This window comes from Castor canadensis, chromosome 7 (genome assembly GCF_047511655.1).
Source record: "Castor canadensis chromosome 7, mCasCan1.hap1v2, whole genome shotgun sequence".
Taxonomy (NCBI): domain Eukaryota; kingdom Metazoa; phylum Chordata; class Mammalia; order Rodentia; family Castoridae; genus Castor; species Castor canadensis.
In genome coordinates, this window is record NC_133392.1 from 157,893,993 (window position 1) to 157,914,908 (window position 20,916).

Here is a 20,916-nt window from a genome sequence, read left to right on the forward strand (position 1 = left end):
CCTCACTGGGTCTTAACCACCTGTACCCCAAGATAAGCATCACCATATTAAAAATGGAAGCAAAGCCTCTGTTGCTTTTGTGAAGCTTTCTGTCAGTTGAAACTGTCAAGTCCTCGGGTTGTAAATAAAGGAGGGCTCTGTGGCCCCATAAATAGATTTCCAGAGCTGCAGGCCAATGGCTCCAGAGCAGACCCACCCACTGTGACCTTGCACTGTTTCCCTACTACTGGAGGGCTCCCAGCTGCCTCTGTACCTGGAACATCCGGTGGGTCACAGTTTACTGGAAGGTGCCAGCTTTCTCACATCGTTAACCAGAGTTGGCAGAGTCAGCCGATAACTCTAGGAGTGTTCATTAGCAGATTGCATGGAAAAAAATCAGACACATTCAGCTCTCAGGTTTGGGCCCCCACATTGGGCTTGGGGAGTCAGCTGTGTTTGTTTCTGAAGAGATCTTACTCTAGCTTTTGGGGGAGAAGCAAGCCAAGGCAACCCTGAAAGGTCACGGAAGCTTAAGACCCGGGGGGAAAGAAGACCTCAACTTGTGGTCAAAGGTGGATCTGGAGGAGAAGGTAGGAGGGGCCATGCCCAAAGTCTGTATGAGACTGAAAATGGAAAAAAGAGCCAGAGGTCAGAGACCTTCAGAATGGAGATGGTTACAGGAAAGGGTGAGAGTAGGGATAGCAATTGCTTCCATCTCGTCCACCATCTTCTACTGACAGCTCACAGCTGAAGGGCCAGGCTGAGGACTGAGAGACGCAGGTTCAACAAGAACATGTGGTGTGAACTATTAGTCATGTCTACCCTGGGTGCAGGAGAGGAACTGGGTAGATTTGCTGTCCCTGAGTTTAAGACAGTGGCTTAGAACTAAGATGGGAAGAGCAATGTCATTTTCCAGAGCATTCCTACTGAAGACAGGAGGCATCTGAAGGGGCTGTCCTGCTCTGTGCTTATTCTTCAGTGCATTCTCTCATCCACGATGATTCCTGGATCAAGTGAAGCCAGGCCCTGTGTCTGACTCACCATTGTGCTACCAGAACCCAGGACAAGGTGTGGCCATAACCAACCTCTATAAAGGTCTGCTCAATGACTGCTTGAGAGAAGGAAGGAGGGCAGGGTGCAAGAGTGCAGGACAGTGACCATTCTGGGAATTCCTTAGCCCCAGGCAACAAGTGAACAAGGAGACTGGGGGTGAGGCACACTTTTCTCCTGTGGGTGAGGAGATGAGTCCAGGAGGGCTTCTGGCCCTTTATACTGAGGTGATCTCCAGCTGCCACCCCAGGCTGCCCTCAAATCCTTTCTCTCTCCCTCCTGCTTCCAGATGCCTCCCTGCACCACGCTCTAGATCAGAGTCTACTTCTTCATGCTGCAGGGAGACCCTGAGACACTCTCCCTGAGGGGCTGGGGCAGAGCTGGGGGGCCTGGTAGCTTAGCAGGCTGATGGGCACTTGTGACTCACCCCCTGTGTTGTGCTGCTGGCTTGGGCCTGGGCTCTCCTTCATTGCCTAGATGTATCTTCAGAAAATGGATGGAATTGGAGAACATCATTCTGAGTGAGGTTAGCCTGGCTCAAAAGACCAAAAATCGTATGTTCTCCCTCATATGTGGACATTAGATCAAGGGCAAACACAACAAGGGGATTGGACTTTGAGCACATGATAAAAGCGAGAGCACACAAGGGAGGGGTGAGGATAGGTAAGACACCTAAAAAACTAGCTAGCATTTGTTGCCCTTAATGCAGAGAAACTAAAGCAGATACCTTAAAGCAACTGAGGCCAATAGGAAAAGGGGACCAGGAACTAGAGAAAAGGTGAGATCAAGAATAATTAACCTAGAAGGTAACACCCACACACAGGAAATCAATGTGAGTCAATGCCCTGTATAGCTATCCTTATCTCAACCAGCAAAAACCCTTGTTCCTTCCTATTATTGCTTATACTCTCTCTACAACAAAATTAGAGATAAGGGCAAAATAGTTTCTGCTGGGTATTGAGGGAGGGGAGAGGGAGGGGGCGGAGTGGGTGGTAAGGGAGGGGGTGGGGGCAGGGGGGAGAAATGAACCAAGCCTTGTATGCACATATGAATAATAAAAGAAAAATGAAAAAAAAAATAGAATGTACCACAAAAAAAAATAAATAAATAAAGTAGCTAATAAAAAAAAAAAAAAAAAAAGAAAATGACCTCCTTTTCCTCTACGTCTCAGACCATGCTCTCCATAGCGGAGGAGACTTTCCCATTAGAGCCCCTGCCAGGGGGCTCCTGGCACTTGGCCCAAAGTGTCTCGGGGAAACTGCCTTCCATTTCCAGGAAACTCTCTGAGTTTCTCCAGGGAATATGCACAGAGCCAGCTCTGAGTCAGGCCCTGTGCACGGATGGGGCACAGCAGAGAGGGTGTGTCGGGAGCCATCCTGCCCCAGCTCCAGCCCACACAGCTCTTAGTGTCTGTGGCTGCCACAAGTGGGTGTCTTTTGATTTCTTTAAAGGGCTGACTTCACATCTCCTTCACTGCCAGCATGTCCTCCTCATCACTCCCTCCCTCACTCGAGGCACTTCCTGTATGCCAGGTCTCATCCTCGCCACCAGTCACAGCAGCGGCTGTTCCCATTCTTGCTCTTATCCATTTCTCTTTCATCACAGGTTGGGAGGAGATCCCCCAAAAGCCCTCCTTAACTGCTTAACATCCACAAGGCTGGAGGCTGCCTGCACTGGCTCTGAATTCTTTGGCCTGTCACCTCCTGGTTCACCATTGACCATGTGGAGTCAGTCACCCCTAAGTATGCAGAACTGGGGGCTGTGGCAGAGCCCTTCCTATCCTCTGTGAACCCCAATTCCTTGCTTTGTCACATTGCACCATCAGGGAGCTAGGTGGGCTGCTCCAGAGCTCAGAGCCTTTGAGGAAGAGTAGACAGCCAGGTGTCCCCTGCTTTCTGTTACAGGAGTAACGACTGTACTTCCCCTGCAACTGTGGGCCACACCTCTGCTCCTGCCCCAACCCCTGAATGTCAAGGACACACACAGGATAGTTCATCAAACACTGTTAGTCCCAGGGTCTCACAGAACACCCATTGTCCAAAGGGATCAAAGTGAAGTGGCTCTTGGGAGGGTGGACTGGGCTGTTATGGGCCTGACCATTGCTGGATAATTGGCGGCGGTACAAATCTGCACTCCACCATCTCCTGGCTGTGTGACCTCTAGAAGTCACTGAAGCTCTCTGAGCTTCTTTCTTCAGGCACAAAAGAAGGACACACAACCTGCTTCTAGGATTTTGGTGAGGATTAAATGAGAGGATTTAAAAAAATGCACAGCCTGGCATACGTGGTGGGTCTGCGCTGAAGTGCATGGTGACGAGCCTTTCCCTTCCCAGTGTTTTTCTGGACTTGGCTCTGTGTTGGTTCCCTCATGCCTACAGGGAAGCATAAGATGTTGGTTCCCCCACTCATGCAGGACCAGCCAGCTGAGAAGACCAGAGAGCTGATTTGGGAGCAGTCCTGGTAGCAGCAGGGGCCAAACCCCAGGGACAATGCTCTGAGAGCCCCAGGAGGCTAGGTCCAGGTAAACCCACTGGGGAGTTAGGCGGCTTCAAGTCCCCTCTGGATTGTCAGGGTATCATACTCCAAGTAGAGGAGGGGGATGCCGGGAGCCTGTGGTGGGGTCTGACGCTGGGGCTCCAGGTACCTTCAAGATGTCCTGTTGCAAAAGGAGAGAAGGAATGAGGTCTGGAAAATAAGTGGAGGCTCCTTCCCTGTCCCCATGTCTCCTCTTCCCCTGAACACTGTCTCATGAGCATGCTTGCACATAGGAACACATGGGTGCACGCATGTGCACACGCATGCCTTTTAGCCCACAGTCAGCTTTCAGAGCCTGGCTGGGCCCCAGAACAGCGTAAGTGCTCTCCCCTTGTCTCTCCCCTTCTGGTGAGGTCCCAGGATGGGGTACAGTGGGGAGAGACTCTCAGGAGGAGTAATTGTGCCGGAGCTTCCCTCCCTGTGAGGGTGAAGGTCACAGCTGGCCTTTCCAGGTCAGTCCTGTTTTCTCACAGACCTTTCAGTGAAGGCCCAGTGCAGACAGGCTCTGATTCTGTTCCGGTTAGTAATCTGACAAGATTCCATCAAAAGGAGCTGCAGTGCTTCACCTTCTCTGGGAGTAGCCAAGGGAGACAGGAAAATGTTGTGTTGTTGCTGGACCTGGTGGGCAGAGGGACCCAGGAGGGAGAGGAGTCAAGTGGGAGGGGCCAGGAAGGAGCCAGGTGGAAGGGACCAGGTGAGAGAGGCCAGGTGGGACAGGCAGGTGGGAGGCCTGGACATCCCTACTCAGGGCTCTGGAGCACGACTCAAGGAGCAGCTCTCACTGTGGATGAGAAAAGAGGGGCCACCAGGCTAAATCAGGACTAGCATCCTCTCCTTCTTCTGGAGGACCTTTGGAGGCTAGAGTCTCCAAAGAAGGGTCAGTACTTAACCTGCCCTCCCACTAGCCCTCTGCTTCCAACTTCTCTGCCTGTCACTCTTTAGAAGCTGTGGACTCAAGGGGTTCTGAACCCAAAGTGAGGTTCAGGCCTCTCCAGCCTCTCACTGTAGCCCTTTCCTGAAGCTTGCTCTTCTCTGATCCCCTGGTGTTTCAGGGTCTCCTCTGGCCTCCGGTGTCCCTTCTTCCCTCCTTCAGCTTCCCTCCAGATGCTTCCTCCTAACCTCAGTGTCTTTTGGTTGGTCTTCTCCCATAGATGCTGTGGTCCCTGAGACAAAGCCAGAGCCCAGGCAGGGGTAACTGGCACACAGGATTTCTCCCAAGTTCACTTACCCCAACCTATGTGCTTATTCTGAACTTCTTCCCCCCACCCCACAGCAGCCATCACTTCCTGACATGTATTCTTGACAGAAAACCTATTTTTGGTTTTCTGTTTTTCCTTCTTTGTTCACAGAAGTCTTTGTTCTATGCACTTACGAACCTCAAAGGTCACTGAAGAATATTGTCTAATTGATAGTAGGTCCTCAGTCAATGTCAGTAGGATGATCAGATCCCAGGTCCTCAGTTGCACTTTACCTGGAGCACTGTTTCTACAGCTGGACTTTCTGAAAGCCCCAGGGCATTGCAGAGGAAATGAGTCACAACATTTCAGACCCATTTGCTGACATCATCTGTTGAGTTCAGGTTCTGTGGGCACCAGTCTGAGGATTTGGGGTGAGGAGATCGGCCAGGGACTCTGGTGGCAGGTGAAGGCCAAATACTGCCAGTTTCCTGCTTCCATGCAGGGTCAATCCAGAAAGAAATAAAAAAAGGACCCTGTGATCCCTGGGAAGTCATAGCACCCCTGTATGGTCACCTCTGTTCTTAATAAGCCTTGTAGAGGACTTGTCAGTCTACAGGACAGGGACAGGGAACCTGTCCTTGGGGTCATTGCTCAAGGGGCTTTTAGAAGCTGTAGATCAAAACCAATCACAGAGCAGACTCAGAACTGTGCTTTCTCACACTCAATATGTGAGATGACTACATGACCTGGCTGACACTGATTGCCAGTTTACTGATTTTTATTAATTATAATTGTTCACCATTTTCTCTCTCTCAGAACTATATGGCCCCCTGATTGCATATTGATCATCCCAGGTCAGGTAGCATTTGTTCCACACTTCCTGTGGGACAGGAAGTTGCTAACCAATCACATCACTTTTTCCCAGAACTTGGAGATGGCTTCAGAATCTTCCCTGCAATTGCATTAAGACATATTGATAGGTCAAGGGGAGGCACACACAGCAAGGTGGACTTGCAAGGGGTGTCAGAGTCCAGGTAGCTTAAGGAGGCTGATGGGGTTATGAGATATGAGATTGGTTATATATAGGGAGATTGAACACATATGTCAACATACTGTAAGATAATAGGAGGCAGGTTTTTCTTTCTTTTTTTTTTTTTTTTTTTACTATAGTGGACAAGATGGCTACAAATATGGAATGAACTCTCTGGTGGCATATATATATATATATATATATATATATATATATATGTTATATATATATATATATTACCCAGTCATGTCCCCAGACAGGGCTTGGGAGTGGTAACATCACAATAACAATGAGCACACTCACATCCAGATTTTGGCTTCTAAATATCACACTCCACAAAAAGGAATAAAGGTTCTTTGGAGAAATGGTTGACTCCAGGAAAGCATAAGATGTGACTGGAACACATAAGAAGGTGCTCAAAGAATGATGGGCTTATATCAAATGACACAGAAGTCGGCCTGAAGGGTGCTGCCAACCAAATCTAAGGCAATGTGTACACCAAAATAAATAATGATATGAGTGGATTTTAACTCATTGCACAAAGTAGGAAACTATGAGTCCATAATTTATAAATATAAATGAAGAAACTGAAGATTTGATGAGGAATAGTCTTTAAGTACCCACCTACAAAATGCTTTTTTAACTATGAAGGGAGAAAGAGTAACATCACAGAGAACAAGCCTTGCAGACACTACCTATGTCCAGTGATCACAGTGAACAATGTCACCAGCAATGGGTGAGATGGGAATCCTGGGGCACCTGTACTCCTTCTGAGAGATTCCTGATAAAGATGTACAATCAGAATCTAATCATGAGGAAGCACCAGACAACCCCAAAGTGAAGGACAGCACATGAAATTAATGGTCAGTAATATTCAAAAATGCTAAAGTCACAAAGATCGAGGACAGAATGAAGAACTGACAGACTGAAGGACACAACCATAAACTGATACGATGCTGACATCTTTGGGACAACTGGTAAACCACACTCGAACACTGAGGATTTGGTGGTGGTGAATCGCTGTTAGTTTTCTGATTTGAGAATTCTGACATGGCTCTGTTGAGGAATGTTCTTTTTTGAACAAAATAAACATGACTTTGCGGGTGGTGAGGGAGGATCAGGTTGGTGACTTTCAAATAGAATGAAGTTTCTTTGACTTGTCCTTTAACTCTTCAGAAAGTTTTTGATTGTTTCAAAATTTAAGAACATGAAAGGGACCATTAGAAATCCAAAGGAAACACGAAATGAGTCCTGGTGCCATGCCCCTCAACAGTCAGAGATGACTCCCCAACTCCAGTTGAAAGAGCTTTCCCTAATCAGAACTGACTGTGTAACTCACGGGGCCCACTGCAAAATGCAAATGTGTGATCCCTTGTCCAAAAAGTATTAGTAATTGAAGCAGCAGGCCCCTGTGTGACCATGTGGTTGCAGGTCCCCAATCTGGCCCATCCTATAACATTTGCTATGGGTTGTTCCTTTAAGGACTCGATCCTTTGTAATACTCAAAGATGAGATGAAAGATTTATGCTCAATAATGTTTATCAGAAAAATATTTCTAAGGCTTAACATTGGTAGCATCATAAAGGTTCAACAACAGGAAATGTCTAGATAAATTATGGTATATCTATAACATGAAATATTACAAAGCCATTAAAAACCATGTTTTGAGGAGTATTGAATGACAGGGAGAAATGATGGTATATAATGGCAAGGAAAAAATACAAAACACTAAGTTACACACATATATATATCATATTACCAATAAGTATATCATATTACCAATTTTGTAAAAAGAAAAACATTCTTTTGCATGAGTATAGAAAAAAGACTGACAGGAAGTATACCAAAATGAAAGCCAGGGTTGTCTCTGGGTGATGGGATTTTAGGTGACTTTTATTATCTTTTTAATACTTTCCTGGATCTTATAAATGTTCTACTGTAAGCATATCTAATTTTTCTAATTAGAAAAAATATTTTAAAATATTTTAAAATAATGTATTCATTTCTTATAATGAGCTTGCTTGCCTCTGTAATTAAACATTTTTAATAAAGAAAAAGGCAAAGCAAAAAACAAAGGCAATTGGTAAAATGAATATTTATGGACCACCTCCTGCGTGTGGGCATGGTGAATGCTTGATCCTGGAGGGCTGCAAGGACGCTGTGAGAAGTGCAGACAATGGTGTCTTGCTCTGTGGCCTTCACGCTGATGTGGCAAAAAACACAATGCAGTGTGGTCAGCATGAGCAAGGTCTCCCTCAGACCTCTCCTTGGGATCTGGTAAGACCCTAAGTCCAGCAGAACCCAGGCAGGGGCCTTTAGTGCCTGCCAGCTATGCCCAGAGGGTCCTTCATGTGACGATGGAACAAAGATCATGGAGCTGGTGGTGGTGGGTGACACGCCAGTGTAACTTCTGTGTGTTTCAGCAGGGCATGCCAGGGAAGATATTTGTTAGATATATTACCCTTTAATAAACTATAACTTAAAAGGCAATGGCAGGTTCTTAGTAATCAATACCACATTGTAATAATTTCAAGCAAACGGAGATTTATATTCCGTGCATCTTGGACAGCAATTACTTTATTCTTCTAATATACTTGTGAACGCGGCTTTATTTTCACTTAAACCAATTTGCTTTATTGACCAAATCAAGTCTTGTGGCCATAATATCAACCCTTCTCCCATCATCTAACTCAGCAAATCCAGTTCCCATCAATAATTATGACAAGGATGGTGATTTTTTCCTTAAAGCCAAGACAGCATTGACGAGATCTGTCTAGAGGTATTACTTTCAGGTCTCCCTTCTCCGGGCTGGGGAGGACCAAGTAAGGGACTTGCCCATGCTATGAGGTCAGCGTTGGAAAGCGAATTCCAAAAGTAAGGAAGGAACAAGAAAGGGAGGGAGTCAATAGAGAGAAAGGAAGAAAGGGAGAAGGTTGGGAGCAGGGTGTAAAATCTGGCTACACACAGCTGGAGCAGTGGAAGAAGGTCACTTTGTCCTGCTCAGCACAGCGCTATGTTCTTTTTGGGTAAGAGCCAGTTCTCAGGGGGACCCTGTGTCCTCAGTTCTTCAGGCTGGGGGCAACTCACTGGGGTGTACCATTAGCCAAAGACCAATGACCCACTCCCTCCTTGTGGAGCGATAGCTTCATGCAACTAATCAACTAATCCATTCAGCCTCGGAGAGGTAGGTCAAAGCCTCTGTGATTTAGTCAATTAATCACGGCCCGAGATACATTTGGTGTTTGAATCCTAGCAATAGTTTTCCTGACCTTTTAGAAAAACTATGTAACTATCCCTCAGAAGCCTTTAACTTACTGCATTTTCATTTTCTCTGGTTCGTGGCTTCCCACATGCACTTTGGGAAGCGTCAGTTTCAGACCCACATGACCTGGTCAGTGTCTCTGAGAAGCAGAGGCAGGAAAGAGGGGAATAATCCAGCTGTGGTGCAAAATGGGAGCTGCATAACATTTCCTGGATCAATTGCTCTTGCCTCTGGAAATGGGGGATCCACCGAATCAGGGCCGGGGGACCAGACCTGACACATGCCTGGGAGGCAGGGCTGTTACCCTTCTCTCTCCACTGCTGCTCCAGTTGGAACACTGTTCCCAGTGGGTGGGTGGTAGGACACAAGGAACTTCAGGCCAGGAGCTCAGGAATTTCATGGCAAGACTCTGGTTGAGTCCTGCTCTTCTAGTGAAATCTGGTTTCAGAAATGAGCTCAGCCTAAGTAAGCCCTGCCTGTATCCATTTCTAATGCTGGGCCTAGCCTGAGCTCCTGAGGCTGAATGTCCTCCATTCATCCCCCCATCCATCCATCATTCATTCATCCATCATCCACCCATCCATCCATCACCATCCATCCATCCATCATTTACCCATCTACCCATCCATGCATCTATCAATCCACCCATCCACCCACCCATCAACTATCCATCCACCCACCCATTTATCCATCCATCTACTCATCCATGCATCCATCCATTTACTCATTTAATTGGTTATTCACTGAGTCCCCGTTAGGCACCAGCACTGTCCCCGTCAGCAGACACATGATCAGGAACTAAGCACTGCTCTTACGTGAGGCTGGGTCATATTAACAGAATCACAACATACAGAGTGATATGTACAGTTTTGAATATGTACAGGGTTCCAAGGAAGCCCACAGGAAGGCATGACTAGCTTTCTGGTAGGTAGCATCCTAGCTAGGTTTTAAAGGGGGAACAGAGGTTTACCAGATGATCCCTGTAACAGTAAGATGGGCCAGCAGAGGGGCCTGCTTGGTTCTCTGCCTAGCACCTCAGCTCTGGGGCCAACCTTCCACTCAGCCATCTGGTATTCCTTTGATATCTGACTTGCCTATCAGGCCCTTCTCATGTTGTCTGTACAGGGACCTTCGATGTGAGAACTGGTTGTCTCTGGGCCCTGCCTTTCCATGTCTACCCTCAGCATATCTTTCTAGAATTTCTTTGAGACCTCCAAGGAAAGCAGACTGAGGCATGCAGACACATGCCCTGTGAAGTAGACCAATTATGTGAAAGATCCATGACATCTTATTTTATCACTGCTCCACTTTGCACAGTACACACAGAAGAACTGTGCTGTGTGGTACACAACTGTAGGAGGCACTGCCTCTCACACCCGTGTAGTATGTCTGCTGGGATGGTCAGTACCATGGCACCAAGAGGAGTATTCCTCATAAAGAAACACACTGTGTGCTTTCCTTTCAAACACATGGCCCACTCGCTCCATCTTTCATTGCCCGCCTTGGAAACGACACCTGGGCAGAGGGCAATGGTTCTCTAAGAAAAGCCACAGTGAGGACGGCATGAGAGATGGCTGCTGAGTGTTGGGGACAGAGTGAAGGGTGTGGCTGGGTAGCCAGCTGGTCCCAGCCTGTCTTGTGGGGACAGCGCTGCTCATCAGTGCCTACCCATTGCAGCCACACAGGGATTTTGGCCCACAAGGCTGGATCTTCTGATCTTTCAAAAAAAAAAAAAAAAAAGTCAGAAATCTGGGTTTTGTGTTCTCAGAGTTTTAAACATTGGCTCAAATTTTTATAAAAAAGCATGCAAACCGAACACATTGGGAAGTTCAAGGGTACCGTATTTGTGACCTTCACCCTGGAAGTCATGGGCTCTGTGCATTTGGCTCTCTGTGCAAAGTGGAGCAGTGATAAAATGGATCTTTCATGTAACTGGTCTACTTCACAGGTGCATTTGGAAGCTGTCACCTCCAAAAGGAGCTTTGGATAATGGGAGGGGGACCCAGGATGCAGAGTCCTCTAACTGGTAGCAATTCAGAGCTTGGTACAGTTTTTCAAAAACTCAGAAGACTGGGGGTCAGGGAACCCCATTCTCCTCCAGTGTTGAGTTAGAAAGTTGGGGTTCACTTGCACTGCCATCTCTGTGCCATACAGTGTGAGCATGGCTTGGTGCAGGGCTGCAACTGGGGACCCAGTGACACGTGGTATCTTCAAAAAATCCTGTCTTTGCATCATAATCAGAGTCACTCTCAGTTTTTTGGGACCTGAGGTTTATATAATTGGGAGACCTTTATAAAGAAAAAGAATACATAACTCAGAATACAAATTCAGGTGTTAGGTCCTGGAGAAAACCTATAACGTTGGCATGCTGCCTTGTGACAACTCACAGAGCCTTTTGTCCAACTTTGCAGTCAGTGACATGGTGCTGGTACAGGCTGAGCATCCCTACTCCAAAATCCCAAATGCTCCAAAATCTCAAAACTTTCAAGTGTTGATACAACACCACGGGAAGAAAACTCTATGCCTGGAAACTTTGTTTCATGCACAAAATTACTAAATTCATTTTAAGGGAAGTGGTTCATCAGCAGGACAGGCAAAATACCATCTAAAATTACCTTCACGCAAATGTATATGAGTGAATGTGAAACATAAACAAATCCCATGTCTTGACTTCGGTCCCATTCCCAATACACTTCATTACATATATGCAAATATTCCCAAATCTGAAAACATCTGAAATTTGAAACACTTCTGATCTCAAGCATTTTGGATAAGGGATGCTCAAGGTGTGGTGTGAAATTGGTCACAGTGCAAATATTTACACCACGGAAATTGGCAGTTCTACAAGTTGGGCACCCCCCCTTCCCAGGGTTGAACATTTCCGATGGTACACCTTAGTGAGAGCCTGAAGCTGAAGCGTCACTGCTTTGAGGTAAATCTGCCTGTGCTCATAACACATTTGTGAAGCAGGATCCACCAAACTGCAGAGTGGAAAAAACCCAAGAGCAGTGATACCAACGAAGGGGAGGGAGAATTTTCTGAAAAAGAGGAGCACAGGGAAAGACCCTTCTGAGAGGTAGAGCCTTGCCCTTGTCAGTCTGAGCTGGGAATGAAAAAAGGTCTTTATTCCTTCCCAAAGGCTAGACTGAACCTGGAGTTTCCCTCTGAAAAGTGCATGGTTTGGGGGCATTTGCTGAATAAAACCATCCCCAATTAAAATCCCATTTCTTCCCAGGGGCTGAGAGTGTCTCTATTTGTCTGGGACAAGAGAGCTTAAATTCATTTTAAGGGAAGTGATTCATCAGCAGGACAGGCTAAGAGCTCTAACTCCTGTACTGGTGCCCTTTGGCAGCAGGAGGCGCCTCCTGGGGAAATGGGATCAGGATGCCTGCACACCCCTACGTGTTCCCTGCCTGGCTCTGGAAAGATAGCCTCTGGCCTCGGCCCTCCACCCACTATTCCTGAATCTGGGGTCCAGCAGGTGGAGGCCTGAACATGGCTGGGGCACATGGGTGTAGCCCAGAATGTGGAGAGGGGCTGCTTGGTTATCTGCAGGCAGGGCAGTGTTGTGCAGGGAGGGGGCTTTGTGGCCCCTGATGCCAGAGGGGCTGCTGCAGCTGCTGCTGCTCCCTGGTCAGAGTGGGGTAGGGCTCAAAGCATCCCTTAGGGCAACAGGGGTGGGGAGGTTGATGGGGGTGACTTTGCTGACTGGAGCAAGGACTGTGCTTCCTTGGGCCTGCTGCCCCACTGGCAAAATGCCACAGAGAAAGTGTCATTTACAAAGATAGCCCTGATGCCTGGGCTGCTTAATCACGCTTTGCCCCATAAACCGTGGGGGCAATGCGTTCCTCTTGGTTAAGCCTAAGCCTCCTGCTTACTGAATACTGCCTTTGTCGGTGTGGGGGAGGAGGTCCCCACTGCAGGCTGCAGCACTGCTGAGGGTTGCCCTCTGCCACTAAGCAATGGCTACCTGACTGGATAGGAGCCTCTGCCCAAGCCAGGAGCCGGTGGGGAGGAAGGTCAGGGGCTGACAGACACTCCACCACACAGGGTCTGGACAGCAACCTGGAGGAGCTGACATTTGAGAGGACAGAGGAGGAGAAGGACGAGGAGCAAAATGGGGGATGAGGTAGCATTGTGAGGCAGAAGCCAGTGTTGCTGAGCTGGGGTGAAATGGCCCCTGGGCAGTGGAGTGCACTGAGAGCAGCTCAGGAGAGCCTGTAGGGAGTTAGGGTTTCATGCTGTAGGCCCAGGCATCACTTGGGGCAACTTGGGGGGAAGTCAGAGGCAAGGCCTTGGTCCATCTGCTATTCAGAAAGAGCACTGAAGCCAGCCCCCAGACCCCATGACTGTGGTGCACACCTGCCCCACTGTCACACACCCCACAGCAGTCCAGTGTCCACAAAGATAGTCCTTCATCCTTTGATGGAGAAGAACAGGCAAGGAGGGACCCAGAGGATGGGCCCTGCCCAAGCTCTGCCCTCTGTCCATAATGGGAAACACTGACTAGAGCCCTACAGGCTCTAGCTAAGCCAGATCCAAATTCTGGGACACCCAGCTGTCTGTCTCCACAACTGCTGGCCTCCCACGGACAGTGAACCAGAGCGCGGAGAAACCAGAATCCAGAGCAAAGGCTGGGGGCCTGTGTAGGGGCAGGAATGACCTCAGGGGCCACCTTCTCCTCCCTGTCCTTTGATTTTTGCCACGAAGACCTTTGCTCACCCCAAAGCGCTGAGTCAGGTGCAGTTATCGTTTAATGAAAATGCAGTGCAATTTATTTTGCACGAAACTCTTCAACTGTCTGCCCCCCCCCCCCCCGGGAGCAGGACTCAGTGGGGAGGGAACTATGGGGTTTTATGAGCCCTGTCACTCGATACATGCAGATGAAGGGGGCTGCCAGGGATGCTTGGTCTACCTCTGCCTTTGTCAGCACATACTATGATACCGTGCAAAGGTTGTTACAGCCTTAGTCTATAAATAAAGGATTTACAATTAAGGTTATTAGCATCAGGTGGAACCTAAACTCAGCATCCTCGACTTCCATGCACAAAGTAATCATGTAATGCATTTCATTCTGATTAAAAAAAAAAAAAAGGCCAAAGCTCCCTGTGAGCTGTCCTCGTCAAGACATGCTGTTTCCACACCTCATGGCAGCGTCAGGGGACCCGTGGGGAGACGCCTCTTTGAAAGATGCCTGGGGCTCAAAGAACCTGTGACTGGCTAGGGCACTGACCTGCCAGGTGAGCGTTGCCAGGCCCTGTCTTTGGCCAAGCTCTTATTCTTCATATTGATCACACACCCAGAGGTTTTCTCCAACTTGAAAACAGCCACTCCTATACCTGTCCCCGTCCCTGTCCCTGAGAGAGCTCTGGAGCAAAGCAGCCTTTCTTTGTCTCTAGCAGGTGGCCTGGCCATCCTCAGAGCACCTTGGTCCCTCCATCATGGAGCAGGTCCTGAGCCCACACTGTCCAATGCCAGGATCCACCTGCCCAGCAAGCCTGCCAGGCTTCCCCAGCAAAGGGCTGTGGGAAGAGGGGCAGCTCCCAGGCCCCGAAGGAGCTCTCTCAGCTCTTAGCAGGAGTCCCGCTAGAGGGAGCAGGGCCCTGCCACTTCAGAAGACTGGTGCCAGCAGTAAGTCCCTCATCACCAGCCAGTATAAGTCACCAGAGTCCCTCCTTGGGACTTGCCTTCACCCTGGCATGGACCGGAAGCCTTATTTCAATGGCCTGTGGATGGCTGGCTGTCCTGGTGGGCGGTGGGCTTGTGGTCTGCGCAACTGAACCCCTCCTCACAATCAACTCCTTTCTTGGGTGGAATTTCCCTCCCTTTCCACCTGTCCTCAATTCTCCCCTTTTTTCTACTTCTCGACTTTTTTTCTGCATCTTTCCAAGATTGAGGCAGAGTAGTTTATAATAGGCAAAAGGTGAACCTGCTTACACATCCCTAACACCTGGGGAATGGGCTGTGACCATGGTATATCCTGCTCTTAGGGAGGAGGCAGGAGGAGCTCCTGCCTGGACACAGCTCCTCTCTGCTGTGACCATCAAGCCTGGGCAACTGGGGACATTTTGCAGCCAGAGTTCAAGTCACAGAGGACCCTGCTTGTCAGGATAGAACACAATGAAGAAGGAGGTGGGGGTAGGCGCAGGCAGCACTACCCCACTGGGCCATCCTCAGGTCCCCCAGCTGCTTACCCAGGGAGGTGACTGCAACTTGTTTCAGGGGAAGTGAATTTTGTGTGAAAGTGACACAAATTCATGTGGACAATTAATGCATTATCTTAGGCGGCTTCTCCTCCTTGGACCTGTGGCGAGCTCTCCCCTGTGGCAGAGGAGGCACTGGGTGTCAGGAAGATTTAATCTTCTGTTTCTACAACGAAGACTGGGAGGGGGCTGCTGATGCAAACTAAAAATAGCCAGCGGCCCCCAGCCAGCCTGGGCTCTGTGCAGATTAAGATGGTTCTCACGTAAGGAAAGACTAATGGATTTCTTCCTCGAGGCAATTAAAAAGTGATTTGTCACACACCAAGATGTATGGCTTTGTATTGGCAGATATGGGGCGGCAGGAGAGTAGGGTGGTGTTGGTGGGGAAGGGGCCTCTGGGGCTCTGAGGGGAGCTGAGCTGAGCAAGGGCAGGGGCAAGGGCTGGGAGCAGGCCCAGTTGGGTCATGAGCCCTCCGAAAGGCTCTTCTCCCCACTCCAGGGAAGACGCTGTTGCAAAGGTCTGTGTGGCTAGAGAAGTCCAGGAGACCCAGGCCCAGTGGCCCCCAACCATCCATCCAGACCCTGTCATCTCTCACAGGGAGAGGGCTTGGCTCAGGCACTTCCAGCACTCAGCGTGGGCACTTGCCTCATCTGAGGCCTTTTCTTCAGCCCATGCTCCCCTCCTGTGGCTCCTTCAGAGGTGGAGAGGGATGATGTGACCCTGTCCAGGCCTCACTCAGCCTAGGGAGGAACCCCCTGACTCATGACCTTGAGAACAGTGCAGACCATGCAGCCCACATCCCTCTTTTGAGATCTGCTTGCCTGCAGAAGGCAGGGTCTGCTCTCCACACTGCAGGGAGCCTGGCTATGAAGGGCCTGCCCTGGGGTTGGCTTGGGAGCACCTGCACCTGTGGCAGGACAGGGAGATTCTTGGCTGATTCTGAGGGATGGTTGATAGAAAACCTGGGCAGGTCCCCACAGCTGCCCTGTATCTGGGCAGGTCCCCATTGCAGCCCCACTCCTGGGTAAGTCCCCACAGCTGTCCCAAATCTGGGGACAGCGGCTCTGTCAGAAATAAAGTTGCCAGTTCATTTCTAACATCAAGTTCTTGTTTCTCTCAGTTGGTTCGGATCCAGGGAGAGGAACAGATGCTAATTATCGGCGGCTCCTCTGCTATCTGAGCCGGCGTTCAGCTTGTCAGATTAAATACCACTTTTTTCTTGCTAGGTTGTGGTGGGCCTCACAACAGCCTTCACCCTTACCTCAGCTCATGTGGCCCTGCTGGCTTCATTCTTTTTCTGTCCTTTCTTTCCTTCCCTCCCCCCTTCTTTTCTTTTCCAACAGAATTAAATATCCATTCATTCACTTGTTCATTCACCTAGTGATGGAGCACCCACAGTAGACAGGCTGGCCGGAAGGCAGGGGTTCCCTAAGACCTCCAGAAGGAAGCTGGAGGCTGCCAGGCTCTGCTTTCTGAAGTCTTCAATATCTGACAGTAAATACTTGTTGACTGAGAGCAGGATTAAAGGAAGACACCAAGACAATGGGGCCAGCAAGGGGTCAGTCGTGACTGGGGGCACTAGTGGGCAGGAAGTGTCCCTACACCAAGACTCCAAAGGCCACGTGATCAGGACTAGATGAAGGGAGATGTCCGTAGGTCAGCTCAGGGCTCAGGTGGCCCCATCAGCTGGCTCAGACTCCTCAGCTAAGGCTCAGGACCCATAGGTGCTTCTGGAGTTAGCTGATTCCTTTGCCTCCATTTGTGGCACCCTCATTTCAATCTGTCTTCCTTCTGCTCTCATGTCTTTCATGGCCTCAAACATCTAAAATACTAGCATTATTTGAAACCTTAGGAATGGCAGTAATTTGGGATATTTAAAAAAGTTCTTATCCATCCAAAGCCAATGTCCAGCCCATAGGTTCTATGGGTGCCCCAAATAGACATTCAGAGAGGTAGAAATGGATGGATGGCCTGACCAGCCTCTGGGACCATTGTCTGCAGCCTCAGGTCTCCATGGGCCACTGACAGGGATGAAAGAGTTTTGTTAATCACACAGTGATGCTCCCAAGGCCCTTGGCTCGTGGAGGCAGTTCAGTGTCAGACTCTAAGCAAAGAAACAGAGGAAGGCGCCAGGACCCAGAGCCTGTGTCTCTGGATCGGGCTGGAGGAAGGTCTCCTACCTCAGAGTCAGCTTAGGGGACCTGGGTATACTGCTCCCAGGCCTGCTTCTGTTCTGAGACCCCTGGTGGGCTGAACCTGTGGTTCCTCTCGCTGGGTCCCTGGAACTGGATGTGCAGGGCTCATGAACCTTTGCAGTGTCGCAATGTAACAGCACTGGCTGACATGAACTGAATGCTTCCTCTGCAGCATTATACTCAGTGCATCTGCATGTGTTCACTCATCAGACACTGGACAGACTGCAAAGTAGGTGCTGTGACTATGCATCCATTTACAGATGAAGGATGTGATGCAGGAAGGGCTGAAGAATTCTGAGCCCTTGGAATATCCACGGTAACATCAAGGCAGAGCCATTATGACTCATATCACAACACTCTTGGCTTTTCTGGGATTTCCTTATTCCTCCCTCCCTTCCTTTCTCTCTCCCTCCCTACCTCTCTCCCTTGCTCTGTCCCTCCATTTCTTCCTTCCCTTTGTCCTTCTTCTCCATTTTCTTTCTGTTCCACTCATCCATCCATTCATCTATGCATCCATCCTTCCATTCATTCTGCTATCTTAATATTTATTGAGTATATTAAGGAATTAATCTTTGCTAGAAATACTTCGCTGAATTAAAAATTCCATGCTCTCTTATGAATATGGAGCTTCTGTTTGGGAGGGAATGAGAAAACCCTTTATGAGTCACTACTGTGTGCCTGGCACACAGCTTCAAAGTAACAGAGCTTGACTCAGACACACCTGAGCTGGGATCATGGTTTTTGCCTTCCTCTAGCTGTGTGGGCTTGGGCAGCTTAACTTCTCGACCCTCGGGTTCACATCTATGTAACAGTCTGGGAGCTGGTGGGAGGGTACCTGGATTGCACTGCATGGTAACATTTGCGAGGCTCCCTGGAGTGGGCTTGGCTTCCATAAATCATGGAAACAAATGCATGTCCCCAGCTGCTAGGGACTGACCAGTACACTGTTCTGCATCGAATCAATAGACTTAATATTTAATAATAACCTGCTGAAAGGCACTTTGGTCAGCTCAGCGCATCAGTGCCACACTGATAACAGATTACTTCTTAAATTATTAGCCTTGGTCCTTCTCATGAAGCTCTTGTTATGTTTGTAACGGGGAAGATGATCTAAGGCCAGCTGTGGCTCGAGCCAAGATGGCTGTGCAAAAGCAGTGCACATCTGGAACCTTCTGCAGTTGGCAGAAGGGTCTGGGGGCTAGTGGAGGTGCTGAGGCTCTAGGGAAGGGTTGTAGGTAGGACAACAGGCTGAGCTGCTAAGCCTGCTGGTGCAGTAAGTCCTGGACCAGTAAGATCCCAGTTCAGCTCACAGTGGACAGGAGGTTTGCGTGTCATAGTGGGCATGCTCAGCAGACACCCCTTCTAGGATGCTCAGCTGTGCTCGAACACTTCCTGCCCAGTGTGTTCTGGACATGTCAGCAGCCTCACGTCTTTGGTTATACTTCATTCTAACCATGGTCACTATTTATTGAACATGTCTATGTGCTGGGTTTTACATTAAATATGCCATTTCCATTTGACACCCCCCTCTCCCACAGGACTCTGTTCCCTGTGGTCTCAGAGCTCCTTTCTAGGTACCTGGCCCTCTGTGCCCTGTAAACATGTCCCATCTCCTGGGAGCTGTCTTTAGGGTATTAGTGTGCTCTTTGCCCCAGCTCTGGCCATTTTCATGGAGGAAGGTGGGACAGACAACATAAGCTGAAATTTGTGGGCCTGAGAACCACAGCCACTCATGGGGCTCTTGAGTGAAGAGGCCATTTCCCTTAAATGACTGGGGGCATAACTAAAGTTGGGCCCTCAGCTCCTGAACTCTGGGTCTTCTAGTGACTTTTTAAGAGGAAGTGGCTGCCCATATCTGGTGAACGTTCCAGCCTCTTTTATGCTCAAGATGCACGGTCCTAATCAACTGTATTATTTTTCTCCAGTGCCTCATCTGACCTGGTCAAGTCCTAGGTACTCCAAGGTCAGTCCTAGGTACTGTGCTATGTAAGCTCTTGATTCTCATCCCAGCTTCCTTACCACTTTCCTGTCTGAGGAGTGAGTTCAGGCACCCAAACTCTCAACAAGCTAACTGGGGAGAAGCATCCCCAGGTTTGAGCCCAGTTAGCTTGTATTTGTCCTTCGGGTTCAGACCAATATCGTGTCATATCTAAGAGCATGACTCTATTCATCATTGTTTTGGTGGCACTGGGGATTGAACCCTGGATCTTGCTCATGCTAGGCAAGTGCTCTATACCCCAGCCCTGTGGTGTCATTCAGATCCCTTCACTAACTGGCAAGTTAGGTCCACTTTCCGAGCTTCAAGCTTCACAGGATGTCCAGGAAGATCATCCTATGGAAAGCTGGCCACAGTGACTGGACTGGATGTTGCTCAGAGTCAGGGAGGCCTGGGGACAGGCCTTGTTCCTGGCAAGGGGAGGAAGCAGCAGCTGGCCCAGGGCAGGAAGAGGCAGGCCAATGACAGCCCTGGGGTGGCAGACATTCTTGGTGCTCTAAGCCCCTGTTTGAAAGGCTGGTTTCTGGGAAACGCAGATCCCAGCTGAGCAAGGAGGAAAGTAACTTAATACTTGGAGACATAAATAGAGTCAATTATTCAGACAAAGCCTATGGAGGCGGCCAGCCAGGCTCCCAACAGCTACCAGAGAGCAAGAGCCTCCCCAGGGGAGCCCGCCCCTCTGAGTGGCCCTGAGGATGTCCAGATGGCCCTCCCCAAATGAGTGGCTGGCTGATCCTGTGGATTTGTCATGCCAGGAAGAAGGTGTTCCCCACCGGGAATCTCCACTGCTTGGAGTGCTCTCAGGTTCCATCCCACCTTTGTCCCTAACTCTAATTTCTGTCCCTGACTCCTCTGCCTTCCAAACAGCTCTTGGTGCTGCATTCTGCATCCCATGAGGCTATCCAGCAACTGTGAGTTGGGTGCAGTATCCATGGCCTGGACAATACCCTGTACTCCAGGCCTTGTCTCTCTCCATTGTGGGGGGCCAGGAGCATCCGCTGTCTTGGAGCTTTGTGTGCAGGAAGGGCTCAGGGTCAGCCTTGAAAGCCTCTGTAGACTGTGGACATGAGACCTGATGATGTGTGGGCAGGGCAATGGGGAGCCTGTCTTTGCCTCTGCTCATGCCTGGAAAATCTCTTTGCTGCCCCTCTTCTGTCTTGCTTGTCCATCTTCTTCAGTGTATAGTGAAGACATCCCTTCCCCGGGGAAGTCTTCCTGTCTTTATTTAAAATAAAGACATCATCATGGATTTTTACCAGTAATTTTGACTTTAAATTTTTTTTTAAAAAATATTATTTAGCTTGACTACTATTTAGCTCTTTTGGAGCCTCCTTAAGTCATCCTAGTCCTTGACAAGTCTCAGTGGAGGCCCCCACTGGTCATGGGTGTTGGGGCGAGGGGACCAGCTATGTATGCTATGCTGTCCAGTCTGCCTCTCCTTTCAGACTGTGAGCACACCCTGGGCCATCCCCACCTGCCTCACCCTGG

At 49.1% G+C, this 20,916-nt stretch overlaps 1 protein-coding gene across 17 annotated transcripts in view; it reads right to left on the reverse strand.

Annotated features, from left to right (window-relative positions):
* The window catches only part of Camta1 (calmodulin binding transcription activator 1), an 826,483-nt gene that overhangs the window by 175,091 nt on the left and 630,476 nt on the right, over window positions 1-20,916 (reverse strand). The window lies entirely within an intron of this gene.